This window comes from Carcharodon carcharias, chromosome 19 (genome assembly GCF_017639515.1).
Source record: "Carcharodon carcharias isolate sCarCar2 chromosome 19, sCarCar2.pri, whole genome shotgun sequence".
Classification (NCBI taxonomy): Eukaryota; Metazoa; Chordata; class Chondrichthyes; order Lamniformes; family Lamnidae; genus Carcharodon; species Carcharodon carcharias.
In genome coordinates, this window is record NC_054485.1 from 32,375,474 (window position 1) to 32,396,547 (window position 21,074).

The 21,074-nt window shown below is 43.9% G+C and overlaps 1 non-coding gene across 1 annotated transcript; it reads left to right on the top strand.

Annotated features, from left to right (window-relative positions):
* Positions 1-11,487: 11,487 nt before the first annotated feature.
* On the top strand, positions 11,488-11,679 carry LOC121292087. Its single transcript, XR_005946190.1, has one exon. It is a non-coding gene; the product is annotated as a U2 spliceosomal RNA (small nuclear RNA).
* The last annotated feature ends 9,395 nt before the right edge of the window (positions 11,680-21,074 follow it).

Sequence of the window (21,074 nt, forward strand, 5' to 3'; positions counted from 1 at the left end):
TGTCTAACTTGCCAATATCATCATTTAAACTTTTAAAAAGTCAGTATTTACGTTCCAGTGCTATCTTACTTATATTCAAGCAGATTATCGTAAGGCCATAAACAACTTCAGAAAAAGGAACAGCCACGATTAAATCTATTGCATGTGGGTGATTTTGTACGATGATTCTATCATGCAGTCCCCACCCTCTACCACCTTCAAGCTTCTTCCCTTACCTTAAACAAATTTTTTTAAAAATCAGGGTGTGGTATTAGTATCTTTGCAACACTCAATCTCCTTTCTCAACAGATAACAATCTCTCTATTGAATCAACGATCATTTCTGGGGTCTGTTCCAGATGTGTGGTGAAAAATAGCTTTAGTGCCAGTATCTGAATTTTCTACTTACACCCTCTAGCTCTCTGCTAATTTTTCACATATAATGCATAAGTATTAAAATATCCATCATGAAAATGACCCCTGAATCAAGAATAAATATTGGAGAGGACACCAAAGATAATTCCCCTGTTCTTCTTTGAAATAATGCCATGGAATCTTTTACACTTATCTGAGAAGACAGATGTGGCCTCAGCTTAATGTTTCATCCAAAAGACAGTACCTCTGACAGTGGAGCACTTCCTCAATACTGTACTGGAGTGTCAGTCTTGAATTTTGAGCTCAAGCGCTGTGAGATTTGAACCCACAACCTTCTGCCTCAGAGGTAAGCATGCTGCCAACTGAGCCACAGCAACATATTTAAGAATGCTCTGTGGTGCTAAATGTGCTATTTTAAAACAAAACAATTTTCTACACCCTTGTATAAATCTCTCATTTGTACTAAGTTGCTGAGCTTCAGCTCCCCACATATTCATGCTGCTTATTCAGCACGTAATGTCCAGCGCACATACTTTTTATAAGACACAGTTGAATTTATTATGATAGGATATCAAAAAAGATGAGAATTTGGTTTAACTGCCAGCTCCAACTGTCCCATGCTGACCCATTGAAAAGTGGACAGTGTCAAATTTAAGTCCTGAAATTGCAGATTCAATCCCTTGTCTTGGAAACAGCATGGAGATCTTTTTTTCATTCACTGGGGGTGAGTGTTGGTCAGCATTTTTTGCCCATCCCTAATTGCCCCTCAGTAGGTGATAGGGAACCTCCTTCTTGACCTGCTACAGTCTCTGTGGTATAGGTACCCCCACAATGTTGTTAAGTAGGGAGATTTGACACAGTGATAATAAAAGATCATTGATGTATTTCCAAGACAAGACGGTATGTGACTTGGAGGGGAACTTGCAGGTGGTGGTGTTCCCTTGCAATAGCTATCCCTATCCTTTTAGGAGGTAGATTTTATGGTTTGGAAAGTGCTGTCAAAGGAATATTGGCAAGTTTCTGCAGTGCATCTCATAGATGATACACACTGCTGCCACTGTGTCCCATTTGTGAAGGGAAAGAGTGCATGACATGGCGAAAGGTGTGCCATTCAAACAGGCTATTTTGTGCTCAATGGTGCTGAGTTTCTTGAGTATTGTTGAAACTGCACTCATCCAGGCAAATGGAGAATAGTTCATTGCACCCTGACTTGTGCCTTGTAGACATTGAAAATACTTTCATGAGTCAAGAGATGAGACACTCACCTCAAAACACCTAGGCTCTGATCTGCTCTTGTAGCCATTGTATTTATATGATAGTCCCAGTTTAGTGTTTTCAAAGGTTTATTTATTTAAATATCAACTTCTGTTGTGGCCAAGGGACAAATTGATATAAGTTTCGCAATCAATCAGTTCAAATAAATATAAAATACAAAGAACGATAGAACAGAGTAGAATAAGTAACTGATCATCAAATTAGGGTCCTTACACTATTAGAGTTAAAGTTTAACAGCTTTTAGAGTTTGTTCATTGTGTGGATGAGATATGGCATTGGATTATTCCTAAAATTTGTCATTTTACATCTTACTTCTGTTAGTTGTTTTGAGTTCCATAACTCATAGCCATTGTGAGATCTGTCTGCAGGTAACAAGTAGTAAAGTTTGGAGTTTGGCAGTGATCTTGCAAAAGAACAGTAGTGTTGATTGCATCCATTCTCGCATACCTCCAGACTGCAATCGCGTAAGGCATCTGAGTAACTATGATAATTCGGGCCAGGAATAAATTTTCAAGCCCTTTTCTGAGCGCTTTCAGTGGTTTTGCATTGTTGTTTTGTGTTTCCACTCAATCATACAGGTGTCCCATATTCCAATACAGGGCAAATAAAAGATTTGAAAGTGGTTAGAAAATCATCACTTCAGAGGGAATGGTACTTCAGCTTCTGAAGCATGTACAGATGGCCGTTAGCTCGTTTAGTATTAGAGCTGGCATGTGCATATCCTTTAAAATCTTATATACCTAACAGTTTGACGGCATTATGATGTTAGATTGTGTAGTCACTGATGGATTGGGAGGGGCTGGTTTGTTTCGAGTGGAGCAGATGTCAACAATTTGCACTTTTTGAGGTTGAGGTGCACTCTGTTCTCTACAGACCAATTGTTCAAGAACGGCGAACATGTGAGATTCACTGTTGATGCTCTTTTTGATGGCTATCAGGTCATCAACATATTTATAGCAGCAAATTCTTGTGTCAACTTCTCTGCAGCCAGCATTGTTGATCACAAAGGCCCCATCTTAGTTGCCGGGGGAACTCAAGCATGCACATGCATTCACTCAAACACTTTATCAATGAACTTGACACGTTGATGGCGATTATTTTGCCCATAATGGCCACACCACTGCCAACCCTCCCGCACCCCACCCCACCCCCCTAACCCCCCCACAACCCAGATATTGATGGTGGCGGATTCAGCGATGGCAATGCCATTGAATGTCAAGGGGAGGTGGTTGTACTCCATTTTGTTGGAGATGATCATTGCCTGGCACTTGATTGACGCGAATGTTACTCATGGCCCCAAACTAGAGATTAATGTTTTTCAATAATTTTTGAACTAAGCAATCTTCTTAAAATTAAATCTGGAGCAGGATAGTAGTTTTGCAGAATGCAACTTCTTTGATATTATGTGGAGTTGCATAGAAATTATATCAGTCTGTTCAGCCCAACCAATACCTTCTGGTGATTTATCTTCCACTCTTTTGCTTCTGTTCTGGTTGTGTCAGCATTGACTAACATTTGTGTTCCACCAGCATTTATATGGCTGGCGTGAGTTAAACCAGGCATGACCTCTGAGATGGTAGTCCTGATAATTAAAACCTTATAAATGGAAATAATCTAAAGATGGATCCTGAAGATTTCAAGTGATGGGATTGTGGCTATTTCCTTTTTCAGCTTGTTCCGCTGTGGGATTTGGGAAGAAAGATTGTTGATATGCTGGGCAGAATTTTCCGTGCCCGTTGGCAGCGGATGTGATAGGTGGCATGAGCGGACAATATGGAGCGATCGGTTTCACGACGGTGGACAGGCAGGTCGCGATTGTCCACTCAGCCCGCTGACGGTGGGCTGCATTTCCCGCCATTGGTCATCGGGAATCTCATTATAATGCATCAGCATTTCCTTATCAGGCCATCCTGCCAGGCTCTTGCACCCCCACACTGGATCGTCCGTCCATGTCAGTGTGGTTTCTCACCGATATGTTACACAAAAACACAGAGGCGATGTGCACTTGGCGGCCTGCACTTTGGGTGAACTGGAGGTGAGTTCATAGCAACGTTCTGCAGAGCTCGCCAGGGTCCCCTGTTGTTTTGCAGGCTTCAGGGGTGCCAGGGGGTCAGGGTTAAGTGCCGCCCTGCCTCAGAGGTGACTTTTGAGGGTGAGGGGGAGCAGGGGACAAATGCAGCCTTGCCATTGAGGTGACTGATGGTGGGGGCAGGGGAGAGGGGCAAGGCAGCCCTGATATTGAATATAGTGCACAAGCATTTGGGGTGGGGGTAGGATGGGCGAGTGGAGTGGCCACGCATTCGGGAAACCTGTAGAAAGTGACTGTTTCTCTGCAACTGAGACAGTTCAGGTGCAACCACATTGATATGATTGGGGTCAGGCTTCTAGCTTATCTGCCCACTCAAGTATGCAGAGGCATCAAAGTGCCACAAGTTCTCCAGAGCTCCCCCATGCCACCCCCCCACCCCGGCACATACTGCAAATTCATGAACACTTTACTGGACTGCAGAGCAGTTGGACTGCACACATTGTACAATCTCCTCGCTAAAGCTGGCCATGTATCAGTCACTGCTGAAGGTGCTCACAGCCCCTTGCAATGTCAGCATCCCAGTTTGGACAAGTCTCCCCCATAGTTCAAGCTAACAGGGCAGCCATGCAGCACACTAATCTCTGACCAGCATTCATTGGGAAGCATTAGGGGCCATCACACTTAACCAGGACAGGATTTTAGTACGCCCATGCTAACCACGTGTCTCTCTCCCATCCTGCAGGAGGAGTACATCAGGATCATGGAGCCTGGTGAACTAGCTGTGTGCCTGATGGCCTTAAGAGAGCAAAGACGATGGAGGACAGAGTGACTGACGTTCCTGGCTGTGCACAGGCAGCAGCAGCAACCTCAGGAAGAAGGCACGTCCGAGCCGCCCAAGAGCCACAGTGATCCATCGCAGGCTGGCACCTAGTGACACGCAGTGTCTATAGACGCTGCCTTTCATTCCTGCAGATAACCGAGAACCAATGTTGCTGCAAATGTCTAGGGAACTGGTCACTCACATCGGACAGCTACTGCAGGATTTGGCACCACGGGGACATGGAGGGCATCCACTGCTAGTGGCTGTGAAAGTGATTGCAGTGTTCAATTTCTATGCCAGTGGCTCCTTTCAGGGCTCCTCTCTGGGATCTCTCAAGCCTCCACCCACAAATACATCCATGAGGTCATGGATACCACCTTTGCTAAGGCACACAACTTTGTGCATTTTGCCCGAGTCCAGGACAGCCAGGATGCAAGAGCAAGTTCTCAGGCTTCGCACAGCTGCAGGGTGCGATTGACTGCACTCTTGTGGCACTCAGATCTCCATCACAACACACAGGGGATTACATCAACCGCAAGCTGAATGTGCAGCTGGTGTACGACCACTAGAAATGCATCCTGCAGGTGTGCACACCATTTCCAGGGAGTGTGCACGAAGCCTATATCCTCAGTTACTCACAGATCCCTGGAGTCTTCCAGGGTCCACAGAAGCTGCAAGGTTGGCTCCTCCAGGGCAAGGGTTACCTGCAGATGCTGTGGCTGCTGACACCCGTGTGGTGGCCTCATGCTACAGCAGAGCAATGTACAATGAAGCACAAGTTGCAGCTCGCAACTTGGTGGAGCAGACCATCGGGATGCTGAAGATGAGGTTTCAGAGCATGGACCAATCTGGTGGAGCCCACAATACAGTCCACAGAGGGTGTCACACATTGTCATCGCCTGCTCCGTCCTTTACAACCTAGCGCTCCAATGGGGAGACAAGTTGGCTGAGGAGGAGATGGAGGAGCTGCACCTCTCCTCCAATGAGGAAGGCGCCGACAGGGATGAGGCTGCGGTGGTCCGCGGAGGTGAACATGACAGGGATGAGGCCCTTGCATTGGCTAGATAAGGCAGGCGCGCTTGGGAAGCCCTTTGTGAAGGATGATGACAACATGCAGTGAGGTAACTGCATAGGTTCTTACATCGCATTTGTGAATGTTTGACTCCAGTCTGGCTTATGGCAACATGAATAGCCTCTGTGAGAATGCTCCTGACTTGGACAAGCAGTGGAGGCTTCTCCATGACAGGATTAACACCCATGCCCAGACTGTGCAACTAATTTTCCTTAACTGTTCTAACCCTGCCGCTATGTCTTGGTGCTCCCTGGACATCCACAGCGTAGGTGGAGGTAGCCTGATGACTGCGACGCCCTATCTGAGATGTCTTTGGCGGACGTCCTCTGGAGGGCAGAGACTTGGTGGGCCCCGACCTGCTTTCAGGATCCTGCTGTGTGACAGTGGCACCCTCCTTGGCCTTGGAGCTACTGAAGTCACAGGAAGAGGAGAGTCGGATGGGCCAGACACTCTCAGAGTCACCTGGATGGATGACACCAGGATGTGCACCTGTTGATCCTCCTCCCTATGGGTGCCCGAGGGCCCCAGGCTGACTCATTGAGGAGCAGGGGTCGCTGGAGTGAGATCGAGCTGCCCGGCACTCCTCTCACATACATACTGTTGGAGGCCAACTATGGCATCGGCGATGGATTTGAGCCTTTGCTGCAGTGCAGGAGTGAAGTCCTGGACCAAGATCTCCATGGTGGCTGCTATCCTACCAGTGTTGACCTCAGTGCCTTGACATTCCAGCGCTATCACCTCAGACTGAAGGTGGATGGACTCATCCATCGTGCCTTGCAATCTGAGGTGTGCAGCAGACATCCCCTCCTGATGTTCCTGAGCTTGCCTTTGCAGCTGCAGCAACTGTGACATGACCAAGTCCAGAGATTCCTTATCTGACTCGGACTCAGCAAATTTCTGGCCTCCAGCAGTCCTCCGACTGCCGGACCCCAGGGAAGTCCCTGCCACCACCTGCAGTGGATCAGACAGTGCGATGTGCTCACCAGGTTGTGATCCCGGGGCTACTCTAAAGCCAGGTCCCACAGAGGTGTGTGTCTCTGCGCTATGGAGGGTGTGGGTGAGCACTGTGATGGGACTTCAGGAAGCATGCCTCCAGATTCCTCTTTAGAGGTTTCTTCAGAGCTTGATTGGAGGCCCTGGGTCATGGACTCTGTCAGCTGTTTGGCAGATGTGCCTGAGAAAGCAAGGGGAGATAATTAGTGCATGGCAGTGGCCTGTGAAACAGGACACATCACTCACAGCATTGTTACCTGATGCATGTTGCACTGCTGGACCCTCACTTGGTACAGCAGCGCCGACCTCACCATCAGCACAGGAACGGTCCAGATCCTTGCTGGCCAGCTGAATGGCTCTGTTTTCAAAGTCCGTGAGAACCTTGATTTCAGGCATTCCACCATCGGTCTGTGACCTCTCTCTCTTGTTGTGTGCCAGCTTGTCCTGCATGGATAAAGATGGAGAGAGTGTAAGCAAGATGCCCGCCGGGCCAGATAATAAATGTGCCTGGTCTGTGTGGGTGGTGAGTGGTCCCATGGACAGGATGAGGACAATGACGGTGAGTGTGAGAGAGTGATTGGTGATGTTCCCTGAACTGGCAGTGAATGAGGGCCCTGTGGATGTGTGATGGGTTTGTGAGTGTGTGAGTTGAGAGTGATGAAAAGAGTGACTTACCCTGATGGAACAAAGGAGATCATTCGTCCTCTTGTGGCACTGGGTGGCTGTCCTCTTCAGAAGGACGTGAGCACTGACCACCAATGACACTGCCTCCCAAGCCGGATTGGTCATGTTGCTGCCCATCCTGCGGCCAAAGCGGGGGTACAGGATATCCCAGCGAGCCTCCACCGCATCTAGCAGTTGCTCAAGGATGTGTCATTAAACTGGGGGGCTACAGTCATCTTGCCTTTGAGGGCCAAGTCTCCCAGGCAGCAGTGATGAGCTGGAAGCAATGAGCATTATGCTTGCAGCTAGCCTTTAAACACGGTGCCCAGTGTGATGCAACAGTGGGGTAACGGCGGCTTGACACATGAGGAGCCTGGCCGCCATGGAAATGGCATGTTTCCCGGGAGTCCATAAATAATGAGGCGTGATCAGGACGATATGGCATGAAAACCTACCATCACCGTCGGCGGGCAGCACACTGCCTTACCCGCCCACTACCACACTTGGTGCAAATTTGGGAAAATTCCACCCACTGTCTTGGAAGCTATTGGCCTTTGTAGTCTGTGTGGGTGGCTACTTCATGTTTTGTCATTGCCGGGAGGGGGCACCAGGTTTTTGTTTCTGTCCATTCACACCAGCCCATTCCATTTCCTATAAAACACAGTCAGTCTATTTTCTCCCTCCTTTGCTGTAGCGATTCCCATTCCAAATCTTTGATCAAGGATATGACACTGTTGCATTTTCAATACTGAATTGTGCAGTGCCTAGCAGTAATCTTAATCCCAAGTACCGGCTCTGTTCCCATATCCTTTTATCCCTCTTTGCTTCAACCACTTATCCAACCTAATCCTAAAAATTGATGTGTGGCTCTGCTTCAGTCATTAACTCTGATAGTGCATTTCACAGCCTTTCAACCCAATGTAATATGTTTCTTTTGCTCTCTGTCCTAATCATACATTTAATCTTATATCTACGCTATTTTATTCAAGACAATCACTTACTTTTTATCCACTCCATCCCACCCATTCATAACTTTAAGCACCCCTCAAATAAAGCAGCACAGGCCCCAAGCCACAAGCAAATGTTTTCACCAATAAGTCGGCTGTAGTGATTGGTTTGAAAAATTTCTATGTTAATCAATAGATTCTGTTGCAAAACGACATGACCAAAATGAGTATCTTTGATCAACAATATCCATCTTGACTAAATGAAAAGTTATTTGACAAGGACTCCAGAAAGTTACTGAAATGTATAGGTACCAAGAGTGCAATCGGCAACAAGCATTTATCAAAATCCTTTCAACATCAGTTTAAAAGCAGCAAGAGAATCCTCTTTTCGTTTTTCATTTGGTCCCTGGGAGTTTGAGGTTACAGAAATATGCTGCACAGACTGAACACTGCTCCAGTTAATTATCTGCCAAGACAGTTTATCTTTTCCTCTGTGTTATTTTAATTAATGTCGATTTCCTCCAAGCGAAGCAGCTGTCATGTAAATAGTGAAATCTTGCCATCCCGTCCATATTCTGGAATTCACGTGAAGGGGAGAAGATTCACGGCTCTTTGTTCTGTTCCTCTGCAGTAAGCTATGGAGTGGTCGGAACTCCTTGGCCCTCTCACTCGACAGCACGCAGAGGTAGCACGTGCTGGCAAAAAACACCGCCAGGTTAGAAAGGAGAGTTGGGCTTGTATTTTTAAGAAAGTGACAGGTTAGTATTTTTAAAAATTATTTGACAAGCTTAATACTTCATTTCAAAACATGGGCCTCTATTTAAACTCAATTCCACAGGCCAAGAGAGCCAGGGAGGGTTACAATATTGTAGTTAAGCAAAGCCAGTCCCGTTCCCAGATACCATGATATTTTTGGCAGTGATTCAGCCACTGGACGAGGTTCCTGCCAAAAACCTAACCTGCATTTTTAATCTAACGCGGGAAGCCCCACATTGTTTGCAGCCCAGCAACAGTAACATGAAGGGAGGAGCCCATTGGCTTGAATCGGCCTCAATAAATTATAGTTATAGAATTTTGCTTTTTGGCTCCCCCAGCCATGAACCTCCCCCCTTTCTGATCACTGCTATCGCCTTTTTTCCCACGCTGCTCCAATCATATCTAGATCTCTCCTCCCACCTCTACCCAATCATTGTCTTGATCCATCATCTCCGAAATACCCCATTCCGCCACCAATCCTTTCCCCACCTCAAATCACAGTCCAGATATTTTTGTGATGTGGGTGTCACTAGCAAGGCCAGTATTTGTAACCCTTTAACTGCCCTTGAAAGCAAAGTTAAGAGTCTGTGGGTCTGGAGTCACATGTAGGCCAGATCAGATAAGGATGGCAGCTTTCCTTCCCATAAAGGCATGAGTGAACCAAATGGGTTTTTACTACAATTGCTAGCTTTCAATTCTGCATTTATTAATTAATTGAATTTAAATTCCATCAGCTGTCATGGTGGGATTTGAACCCATGTCCCCAGAGAATGAAACAAAAACAGAAAATGCTGGAAAAACATAGCAGGTCTAACAGCATCTGTGGAGAGAAAGACAGAGTTAACGTTTCGAGTCTGTTCCCTCAGGGACACCCTGGTCCACTCTTCCATCAACCCCAACACCTCATCACCACCACCACCCCCCCCACCCCCCACCCCACCCCCGGCCCTCCCCAAAACCCACTGTGGCTACAAGAGCAGGTCAGAGGTTAGGAATCCTGCAGCAAGTAACTCAATTCCTGATTCCCCAAAGCCTGTCAATCATCTACAAGGCACAAGTCAGGCGTGTAATGGAAGAGTTTCCACTTACCTGGATGAGTGCAGCTTCAACAACACTCAAGAAGCTTGACACCAGCCAGACAAAGCAACCTTGCTTGATTGGCAACCCATCCACAAACATTCACTCCCTTCACCATCAAGGAACAGTGGCAGTAGTGTGTACCATCTACAAGATGCACTGCAGAATCCCACCAAGGCTCCTTAGGCAGCACCTTACAAACCCACGACTGCCACCATCTTGAAGGACAAGAACAGCAAATAGATGGGAACACCACCACCTGGAAGTGCCTGTCCAAGTCACTCACCATCCTGACTTGGAAATATATCAACGTTCCTTCACTGTCACTGGGTCAAAATCCTGGAACTCCCTCCCTAACAGCACTGTGGGTATACCTACACCACAGGGACTGCAGCAGTTCAAGAAGGCAGCCCATCACCAACTTTTCAAGGACAATTAGGGATGGGCAATAAATGCTGGCCTAGCCAGCGACACCCACATCCCATTGAAGAATAAAAGAATTAGAGTAACTACAAGTCATGGGACTACCATATCATACCCTGTCAAGGTGGTAATGATTGACAGTAGTTTAAGGTTTTTGTATATATCACAACATCTCCCATTTTTTCTAACGTTTACCTTTAAAGAATCAAACTTGTGTTAATTTGCTGGATCGGTTTAAAATCTAAAATCTATTTTTGGACCATTGCCTCAAAGGGAGTGTAACTGGGAGTCAGGTTAATTAGGAATTAAAGAAAATGGAAATAACATTGAGTTGGAATGTACTTTAACACAGAGCAATAAATGTACAAGTCTCTGAAATGTATCAGCAGTTTGCTTATCCGTCTAGCTCTAGTTATGGTGATCTTTGCTGGAGGCTGCTCTACATTTTCAGAATGCTGTTTAGGGTTGCTTTGTTTGTGTTGCATCTTAGACTGTGTTCTAGTTGCAATAAGGTTACTTGGTTTTGCTAATTGTGACACTGTTCTGATATGGCATCTGTTTTGTCACACTGACATGCCATTTGGTGATTGTTGTTGTGACATGGCAGATGATATGTGCCAGGCAGACCAAATCCACAAAGGGAACTTGATCACGCTATCACAATAGTTTTGCAATTTGTATTTATTTTGAGATATGTGCCCTGAATTCAAAAGTAATAAGTCCACCAAGACTTAGAGATTTTTTTAAAAACACTAAATTAAAATATTTATTAACAAAAGAAAAGATTTCAAGCACGTATATAGGGCTACAAATTACTACTATAGTAATTCCTAAAATTCCTAATTATCCTGACTCCCAGTTACACTCCCTTTAAGGCAATGGTCCAAAAATAGATTTTAGATTTTAAACCGATCCAGCAAACTAACACAATACTCTGGACAGTGGAATTCCAAATTACTTTTCTCCAACTTCAGTTTCGGTGGACAGCAGGCTTATGCAAAAATATTGGAGGCTTCATTACGGCTATTTCACACAGTTCTGTTAGATCCCACACAAACACAAACAATGACAACAACAACATTGCTTCTCAGCCTTTTGGCTAAGATCAAGTATAGTATCTGTTCTTATCAGTTTAATATCTGAAACATCCCCTACCTGGGGGGCAAATATTAAATTGATTTTTTGGGACAGTGTGATGGAACAAGGGCTTGCCCATTCCACTCCACGCATCAACCTGGTATTGCAATTTCTCCAGGAATGGTGCAATTTCCCCTCCACAGGTTGAAAGGGAAATAGAAAAGAAAAAGTAATTCAGAGCATTGTCCTGCTTTCCCGTTAAATCTCACAATGCCTTCTCCTCATGCATAGCCCTTAATTTTTCTTTTTTATATGTCTCTCTCTCTTTAATATGTGAATTCTATTGTTCCATATGTCATTGAAATGTATCTTTATCATAACATAAAAACTTACATGTTGCTACATTTTATTGTCAGTAACCTTTGGGAAAAATAAACACATTCCTTAGCCTTGCTTATCTGGGTATGTGTAAACAGACTGAGATCCCTTTGAACTCCAAATCTTCCTTCATTTATTTAAAACTACAAATTCCCATGCTTTCGCAGGCACATCTGGGAAACTGTGAAGAGAATCCCTGACTCAGGGCCTTCAATTAAGTACTGAGGGCAACTCAGAAGAGGAATCCGCAGAAACCCTCCCTGAAGACCAGGCACTGTGCTCACCCACATCCTCCACCAGTGCAGAGACACACACCTCGGTGGAACTTCCCAGGTCCCCGGCATTCGGAGGACTGCTGGAGGACAGAAATTTGCTGAGTCCAAGTCAGATGATGATCCTCTGGAGTCTGTCATGTCACAGTTGCTGGAGCTGCAAAGGCAAGCTCGGGAATATCAGGAAAGGATGTCCGCTGCACTCCTCAGATCACAAGGCACGATGGAGGAGACTGTCCATCTTCAGGCTGAGGGGATAGCGCCGGCATGCCAACGCATCGAGGTGAACATTGGAAGGATGACGGCAGCCATGGAGACTTTGGTCCAGAACGTCACTCCTGCACTGCTGCACAGGCTGAACTCCATCCCCGGCAATATGGTTGGCCTCAAATAGTGTGTATGCAAGAGGGGTGCAGGGCAGCTTGATCTCACTCCTGGACATATTAGTGATGCCTGCACCTCGATGGTGCTTGTCATTGCTGGCAGAATGTTGTGGACGGGCGTCACAGAGTTCTGTCATTGTGTGTGTGCTCTCTGCACTTTTAAGGTGGGGCTGGTCCCTTCTCTTCAGCATCTGTGACCAGTGATGCTGTGGTCCTGAAGGAGTCAGGTGCTGAAGGTGGACAAAGGATCAGATGCTTTTAAAGTTTCACAGCTGCGTTCCTATGATATGGCCCTGATCACAGAGCACAAGCGAGCTGCCCTTGGCCAGACAGAAGTCAGACATTCTCAGAGGCTATGTGTAGATCTATGGAGCGTCCTCACTGCATGTCGTCATCATCCTCCTGCAATCGCGCCACTATTAGGGCCTCCACTGCATCTCCATGACAGGAGCATTATCAGAGAGGCTATGTGCGCTGCCATAAGCCAGACCGCAGTCAAGTGTTCATAGCTGCAATGTGAGGATCTATGGTGTCTCCTCACTCCTCCCCAAATCTAGCAGCCTCCAGAGAATTCCTGCCTCATCTGCCCCCACCCCCCACCCCTGCCAATGTGTCTCAACCGCAGGGCAGCCCTTGCCCCCATGCCTCCAACATGCCTCAACCTTGAAGTCCAACAGGTGAACCGGGCGAGAACTGCGCAACATTATTGTGTACTCACCTCCGAGTTCCCCTCAAAGTGCAGCCCGCCAAGTGCACGTTTTATATATGCTGTTGTGAAATAAGTCAGCCTGCAGTCACGCCGGTGTGGGGAGACGATACAACGGAGGGGGATGACTCTGGCAGGATGGCCTTATAATGACATGCAGATGTATTACAATGAGGTTCTCGACGTCTGATGGTGGGGAATGTGGCCTGCCACCGACGGGCTAAGCAGATGATCACAAACTGGCTTCATGACATTGCGGAGCAGATTTTTGGTCTTCTCGCCATATTGTCCGCTCACACCGCCAAGCACACCCGACACCAGCAGCCATGGACGATTCTGCCCAATATGTTAATGAAGCTCTCGACTATTTTGTGTGAAAATGTCGAAGTGTGAAAATTGCATGATGTCTGAATCCAGTGGTCGGGGGGGAAGAAAGGCAGACAAATTGGAATTCATGCCACTTCCTAGCTCTTGCATGCCCAATTCTGGGCATTAGAACTGATCCCACCAGAGACATAATATGACGGTCATTTATAACCAGAGTACTTGTCATGTTACAGTGCTGAGTATCTTCTGAAACTTGTTTCTTTGTTCAGAAGTTGAAAATATCACAACTTCAAAATAAGATTGTCCTTTTTCAAATTATACAAAAATATATTTGAAAATGTTACAGATTTTCAATGGTGACTAGCAGGGATATTTCAAGATTTGCAATGTACAGTATCTGAAAGAGTCCAGTGAAATGACCTTTTTTGGTCCAAGTTGTGTATTCTGAAGAAAACTTTAAAGATTGTGTGTTTCTGTGTGTGTGTGTGTGTGCGCGCTTTATGGAGCCTAGACCATTGGAAATCAGTTATTTTAATCTTCCGCTCAGGCTCTGATTAATGACCTGTGAAAACAGCTCCTGGAAGTAAAGATTTTCCTGATGCTAATGCCATTGATTTATGGCATTATTACTTCTGCACTTCTATTCCTTGCATTGCAGTCCCAAACTGTGGTATCCTGCTCTTTCCAAAAGGATTTGAAGTTGCCCTATTGTCCTATTAACCCTTTGATGGATTGTGGTACCTTGACTCATACATGTTCCAAATGTTACATCGCAATACAGCTTCTTAATTGACAAACCATAGAAGCGAGTAAAACATTTCCTTTTCCCAGTCATTTCCAGGAAGCAAATAATGTAGGTTGTTTAAAATAAAATAGAAATTGGGAAATAGAACATTAGGGCAGTCAGCACATGAAATAGAGATTGAATTAATCTTTGCCTGTGAAATTTATAGAAATATTTTCTATTCCAAAAAAATAAAAATTTCAGGTTTGAAAAAGCAACACAACTATATATATTTATTCATTCCTCAAATATTGCCCAATAGATATTTAATTTATACAGCGAAAGTATGTTTCAAAGTAAAGACTTCTCATTTTCTATGAGCAATCATTGATTGTCGCACAGAGATTTGTAGCAGTCTATAATTGGCCATTCATGTTGGCATGCTGCTTTCTGCCCTAATGTTCTTTAACTAGCAGTGTGATTTCAACATCTGGCAACAAAAGCTTGCTGCCAATCTCCCCAAACCAGTTAATAAATACCATCAGTAGGTGGGAAACATTAACTTTGGAACTTGCTTTTACTGTATAGATTAAAGTATTAAGACTAATTCATGTCAGTAACTAAATACTGAATGGGTGCCTGTGTATTGAATACAAGTTGATTGGAATGTGGAGTTTAAATTGGATATCCATTAACTGATAGGAACTGTAACAGAACTTTTGCATTTGCCTAGATCATAATCTAAAATGCAAGAACTTTATTGTGTCTAGACCACAGAAAACTCTAAACTGCTCAGACTCATTTTTCTCTCACCATGTAGTCCCGATAGCCTGGGTACAAAATCATTCCTAATTGTGAATAATGTGAGCAGAGGCGTAGTTTTGCTCTTTTCCCTCAGAGCTCAGTATAAATTATGAATATTAACGTGATTTCATTTAAAAATCTATGATTAATGACATTAAACTCTGAGAAAAATACTCAGTGTCACACACCCTGCAAGCTACAAGATGGCAAATACAAAGAGAAGGTCAGGAAAACGAGATTGTGAAGCTTTTAAGGACGAGAATGTTGTTGGGGAGGTTCTCAGACCTGAGAGATGGTTGTTTAGCAGGTTGCTTTTTTTTTTAAAGCCTCCCAAACAAAAAGGAGGCACAATAATGTAGAAATTACCTAGGAATGAAATGGTACGTCCCAAGCAAGTGAGACCTGGAAGGAATGTCAAAAGTGTTTTAGGAATGTCCACCACAAAACCCAAAATAAGCCAGCAAACAACAATTATTGAACTCCAACATCAAAGATAGTCTAGTATTAAGAGAAAAGCAGGTGAAAGGTTTGTTGATATAATAAATTGTTCTTTCCCTCACACGACATGTCAGTGCAGAAATTAGGAGTAATTGGGTTAACTATGAGCCTGATGCAATGTCAAGCCTCGATATGTGAGAGTGCGTGGGCAATAGTGATCACAATATTATTGGATTCAACTTGATCAACCAAACCAAAGTTGCTGAAAATTTAATGGCTGTAGCAAATTACAAGAGAGCTAGATTTTCAAAGATGGCAGATGTTTTGACTCGGGTCAATTGGATCGCCGTACTAGACAGACTCATCACTAAAACGAAAGGAAAATGGTAAACCATTCAAACCACCCTAATCTTTCTGTGAGACTTTGTCAAAATGGCTTCTGAAAAGATCATATCTCACCAATTTACTGGACTTTTTGAGGAAGTTACCATGTAAGTGGATGTAGGCAGCCTGATTGACATTGTGGCCTAAAAATTGGATCAAACATGAAACTGGGTGCAATGCCAATATTGTGCTGGCTGCATGTGCCAATGTAGCCCCTGGCAGGACCATGGAAAATTAATCCGCTGACCTCATTTATTTATTACCAAAGAGTTTCTGTTGCCAGTCACAACCCCAGAGCCAGCTCACCAGTCCTGAGAAGCATCTCATTCAAGCAGCTCAGTCACCTGCCAAGGTCTTAAGGAGAGTCTTGTGAAGCATATGGAGGTAATCGCGAGTTGGCCAAGCAGTGGCCTGCAGTGGCCTGAGAGTTTAATTTGGAGCCAGGAGGGGCATGCCTGCTCCACCAACTCCATAATAAGGTAAGCAAATATATTAAAACTTATAGTTACAGAGGCAGCCTCCAGTCATCCCTTTAAGTACTGGTGGTTTAACAGACAGGCACCTAAGAATACTAGCCGCAGCCTACACATCACATATTGGCAGGCCATTGCTAGCAAGTTTTGCAAAAGTGGCCTCAAGCTTTAGGTTCCTGATATGCATATGCAAAGGACTTAAAGTATTTTTCAGGCATGGGCACTGCATGCTAATATGGCAGTCAGTGTACTTTCGAAATGGATCGAATACACATACACACACCAGCCACCATACTGGACACTAGATGCCCATTTCTAATAACTCTAGAGAGATGTAATAGCATTTCCAGGCCTGTATACCTTGACTTTGTAAAAGCTATTGATCAGCTGTCTCACAATAAGCTATTTAATAAAATAGTTTTGTTGGATTAGTGGGTTGACTTTGAGTTGGATAAGAAATTGGTTGCCTTTTTGCATGCATAAGATTATTAATTGATGTCAGTGTTCCTGCATGGGAACTTAACACACCAGTGTTTAAGCCATTGTTCTTAACAATTTGTATTAATGATCTGAATGAAGACATTGGGAGAACTGTCCACAAGTTCATGGATGATGCAAAAATTTGTGTCACTATCAGGGCCTAACGCAAGAAAAGATAGATTACAAGCAGATCTAGATGCAATGGATGAATGGGTCCATGCCTTGCAGGTGTCATATATTGCGGAAAAAAGAGACGTGTTGAAGCTTTTTGTCTTGTATTCATCAGGACATTTCACAAAAATACCAATATAAGGGGAAAACAACAATTTATACTATACGAGAAGAGAGTACTGATTGGTTAGCAAGTGGACTCTGACTGGTGAAGGCGTTGCCATGGAGAATGCACCAATTAATGGTGACTGACAGTTAACTGCCAATTGTCACTTATTTTGTTTAGCTGAAACAGGCATAATGTGTATTGCCTCTACCAATCAGAGTCCACTTGCCAACCAATCAGCACTCTCTTCTCAAACAGTATAAATTGTTATTTTCCCCTTATATTGGTATTCTTGTGGTGACCTGATGAGTGCATGACAAAAAGCTTGGCCATGTCTCTTTTTTCAGCAATACTCAAGTTCTGTACTACCAAATGACTAGATGTCATTTAATAAAGATAATTCTAGTGTTATATGTGCAATAAAGGGGAATGGTCTGTACAAAAGCATAATGCTGCAGATGCTGGAAATCTGAAACAGAACCAGAAAATGCTGGAAATACTCCACGGGTCTGGCATCATCTGTGGGGAGGAAAACAGAATTACCAGTCCAGACCTGAAACACTGGTAGAATTTAATGGCCTCCCCCAAGGCGAGTTTGGAGGTGGGGAGGGCATTTAATTGGAAGGAGGGTGGTGGATGGGGCCCCTGCCGCCTTCCCACCACTGGCCCGATTAAGTCTGGGGTGGGAAGGCTCTTGGATTGCCTTCCTTCCCTGCTGCCAATTGAGGCCCATAAGTGGGCAATTAATTTGAAAACAAGGATGAGAATTTTATTCAGTGTTTTCTCTTCACTGGAGTATGCTCCCACTGATAATCTTTTAAATGAAAACCAAATCAACAAAATTGGGATAAATCAGGCACAGCCCCTAATTCAGGTCAGCTGTAAAACCAAGAACAAAGTTTAAAGGAAACTTACAAACTTTAAATCAAAATGTGATTAAAGGGGTCAACAAAACACCCCAGTCCCCGCGGTGATGCTCCCACTGATACCAGCCACCCATCAGTACCTCCCCAACCAGCTATTACTAACATCTGAGCTTCAACAGGCTAATTGAGCATTGCAAACAATTAAGCTAAGTCCCATCTTGTCCTCACCTGACATCTATACACACATACTTCCAGCAGTGATTTTATGGATAGTAATTAGGAGCAGGAAGTCTGGCCAATATTCCTCCCCTCTGACCAGGGGCACTAGGATAATTGTAATCTCTTTACTGCCAAACTGGATAAGATCAAATAAGTTTAACTGAGGGACAAACCTGGGATCATAGGTGCATCTGGTAAACCTGGTGCAGATGAAGAAGGGCAATTTGTCCATCTTAATTCATCCATCCAGAGTAAAGCACCTACACTCATTGCATCTTGGCCTAAATAGCCAAGTGGTCATGGTACTGGGCTTGTAACCTCAAGATCAAGAGTTCAAATCTCATAATGGCAAACTATGAAACAATGTAACTTCATCTGAAACAGGTGGAAACGGGTTTGTACTCGAAAGAGTTACACTCATTGCATCCACTTTTCTAACTGATTCTTGAATGTGTTTATGGTTTTCATCTCCAGTGCTTCACTCTGCTCTTTGAAGAAATGGATTTGCTAGATAGGCACAGTGGTGTAATTATGGACAAATTGTACCACAAAGAAGTGGCAAGCAATGTAAAAGTATGTAATGGAGTATCAGAGATTTAACCCTAGGTCTTGTAAACCACAACGTTATGGAGCCAAATATCCAGTGAGGATCAATGTCCATCTTCATAATAATGTTGTTCTAGATTTCTGTGACACATTGGTTGATTGACAGTCAGAATTTTAGTCTCTAACCTTTGTTATCTGAAAAAAGATCAAATATAACCCCATTCCAGAATGGCCATTGATAAAATAGAGGAGTATATAACTTTGGCTATATTTTGTAAGAAGATGGCTTGTGTGGATACAGAGCCATCAAACTTGCAAGCTATAATTTTCCGATGAGTAAAGACTGAAGCAGAATGCAAACACTATGGCTTGATCCTGAGAAAGAGGTAAACAAAAAGGTGACTTTTTTTTTACATCAAAAACTGCTCACATGTTCGAAGAAGTCAAACCTTTTAATTTATGCACAAAGATTGCTCCTGTGGAAGACTTGTTTATAATCTCAGGGCTTCACGACAACTAAACTGTTCAAATCTTTCTGAGACTGTTCCCACTTGGGTCCTTGAAAAATTATATGGCAATCTGTCATCTCAGCCAAATCACCTTATCAACTGTCTAATACAATTTGGCAAGTGAGAAACTGGTTGATTGGTGTCAAAACCCAGAAATTAGCACTATAATTTTAAGAAAAAATTATAAGCAATAAGGTTAACCTTGATATTGTAGCCCTTGTCATGACAGACACTGGTCGAGCATATCACTGGCATTCACCTGAAAGGTGTCAGTAACACAAAAGGTGAGATTTCCTGTTATTCCTGTTGTTACTGGCAATGCTATAATCACTGAAAATTGGCTTCCTGCGTTGCTCCTTAACTCTTGCTAGGAGTTGACTATAGTAGAAAACAATATCATCATAGGTATTTATTTTTAATAAGCTCTAGACTTTCAAGTTGGCACATCAGGATATCATCTGCATCTTGCTGTTTGCTGTTTCTGCACCGTCCACATCAACAATCTGCCCGTCATTCTTCTTATACAAAAACAGAATTACCTGGAAAAACTCAGCAGGTCTGGCAGCATCGGCGGAGAAGAAAAGAGTTGACATTTCGAGTCCTCATGACCCTTCAACAGAACTGTTCTGTTGAAGGGTCATGAGGACTCGAAACGTCAACTCTTTTCTTCTCCGCCGATGCTGCCAGACCTGCTGAGTTTTTCCAGGTAATTCTGTTTTTGTTTTGGATTTCCAACATACATAGTTTTTTTGTTTTTTTCATTCTTCTTATATCCTGCTTCTTCTTCATATGCTTCTGCTTTGGTTATGTTGCCATCACAAACTAATATCTGTAATCTGCCGGGGATTGAAAGAAAGGAAAAATAATAAAGACTTGCATTTATACCACACCTTTCACAATTACAGGGAATCCCAAAGCCTTTACAGCCAATGAAGCACTTTGTGAAATGTAGCCATGCCACTGTTTAACTTAGGAAATGCAAGAGCCAATTTGTGTACAGCAAGCTCCTGCAAATAACATTGTCATAATGGCCATATAACCTGTTTTTGTGATGTCAATTGAGGGATAAATATTGGGCAGGACACCAGCAGTAACTCCCTTGATCTTAGGAATAGTGCAACAGAATTTTTTATGTTCACCTGAGAGGGCAGACAAGGCTAAAAGAAAAATACTGTGGATGCTGGAAATCTGAAAGAAAATCAGAAAATGCTGGAAAAATTCAGCAGGTCTGACAGCATTTGTGGGGAGAAAAACAGAGTTGACGTTTCAAGTCTGTATGACCCTTCTTCACAGGAGGGTAGGCAAGGCCTTTATTTAAGATCTGACCTGAAAGGCGGCACCTCCAACAGTGCAGCACTCCCTCAATACTGCACTGGAGTGTCAGCCTTGACAGTTGTGGCTAAAGTCCTGAGGCAACAGTGCTACCACCTGAGCCAACGCTGACACACAGCTTGCCATTTATAATATGACATGCCTATAGCTAAGTCTTAGGAAAAGTATTCTGAATTTGCAATTTGTGCAGAATTTGACAGAAAGAATGCCTCAAGCTGTACAAAATTGACTGATTGCAGCTCTTAATCAAAACACACACTCGGTCAAGCTTGGCAAGACATAAGCATCTGGGCAATCTTGAAACCTGTAAAACAGGCACACTGGGCAATACCAAAACACACATAGCTCCCATAACAAAGAGCCAAATAAAATAACTTAGTTGGCAATCTAGGCTAATCGTATTTCAATTGAGCCTCTAAAATTGTTTTCAAAGATGTGCAGCAGTTAAATTATTAAGTAGCTTTTAATGAA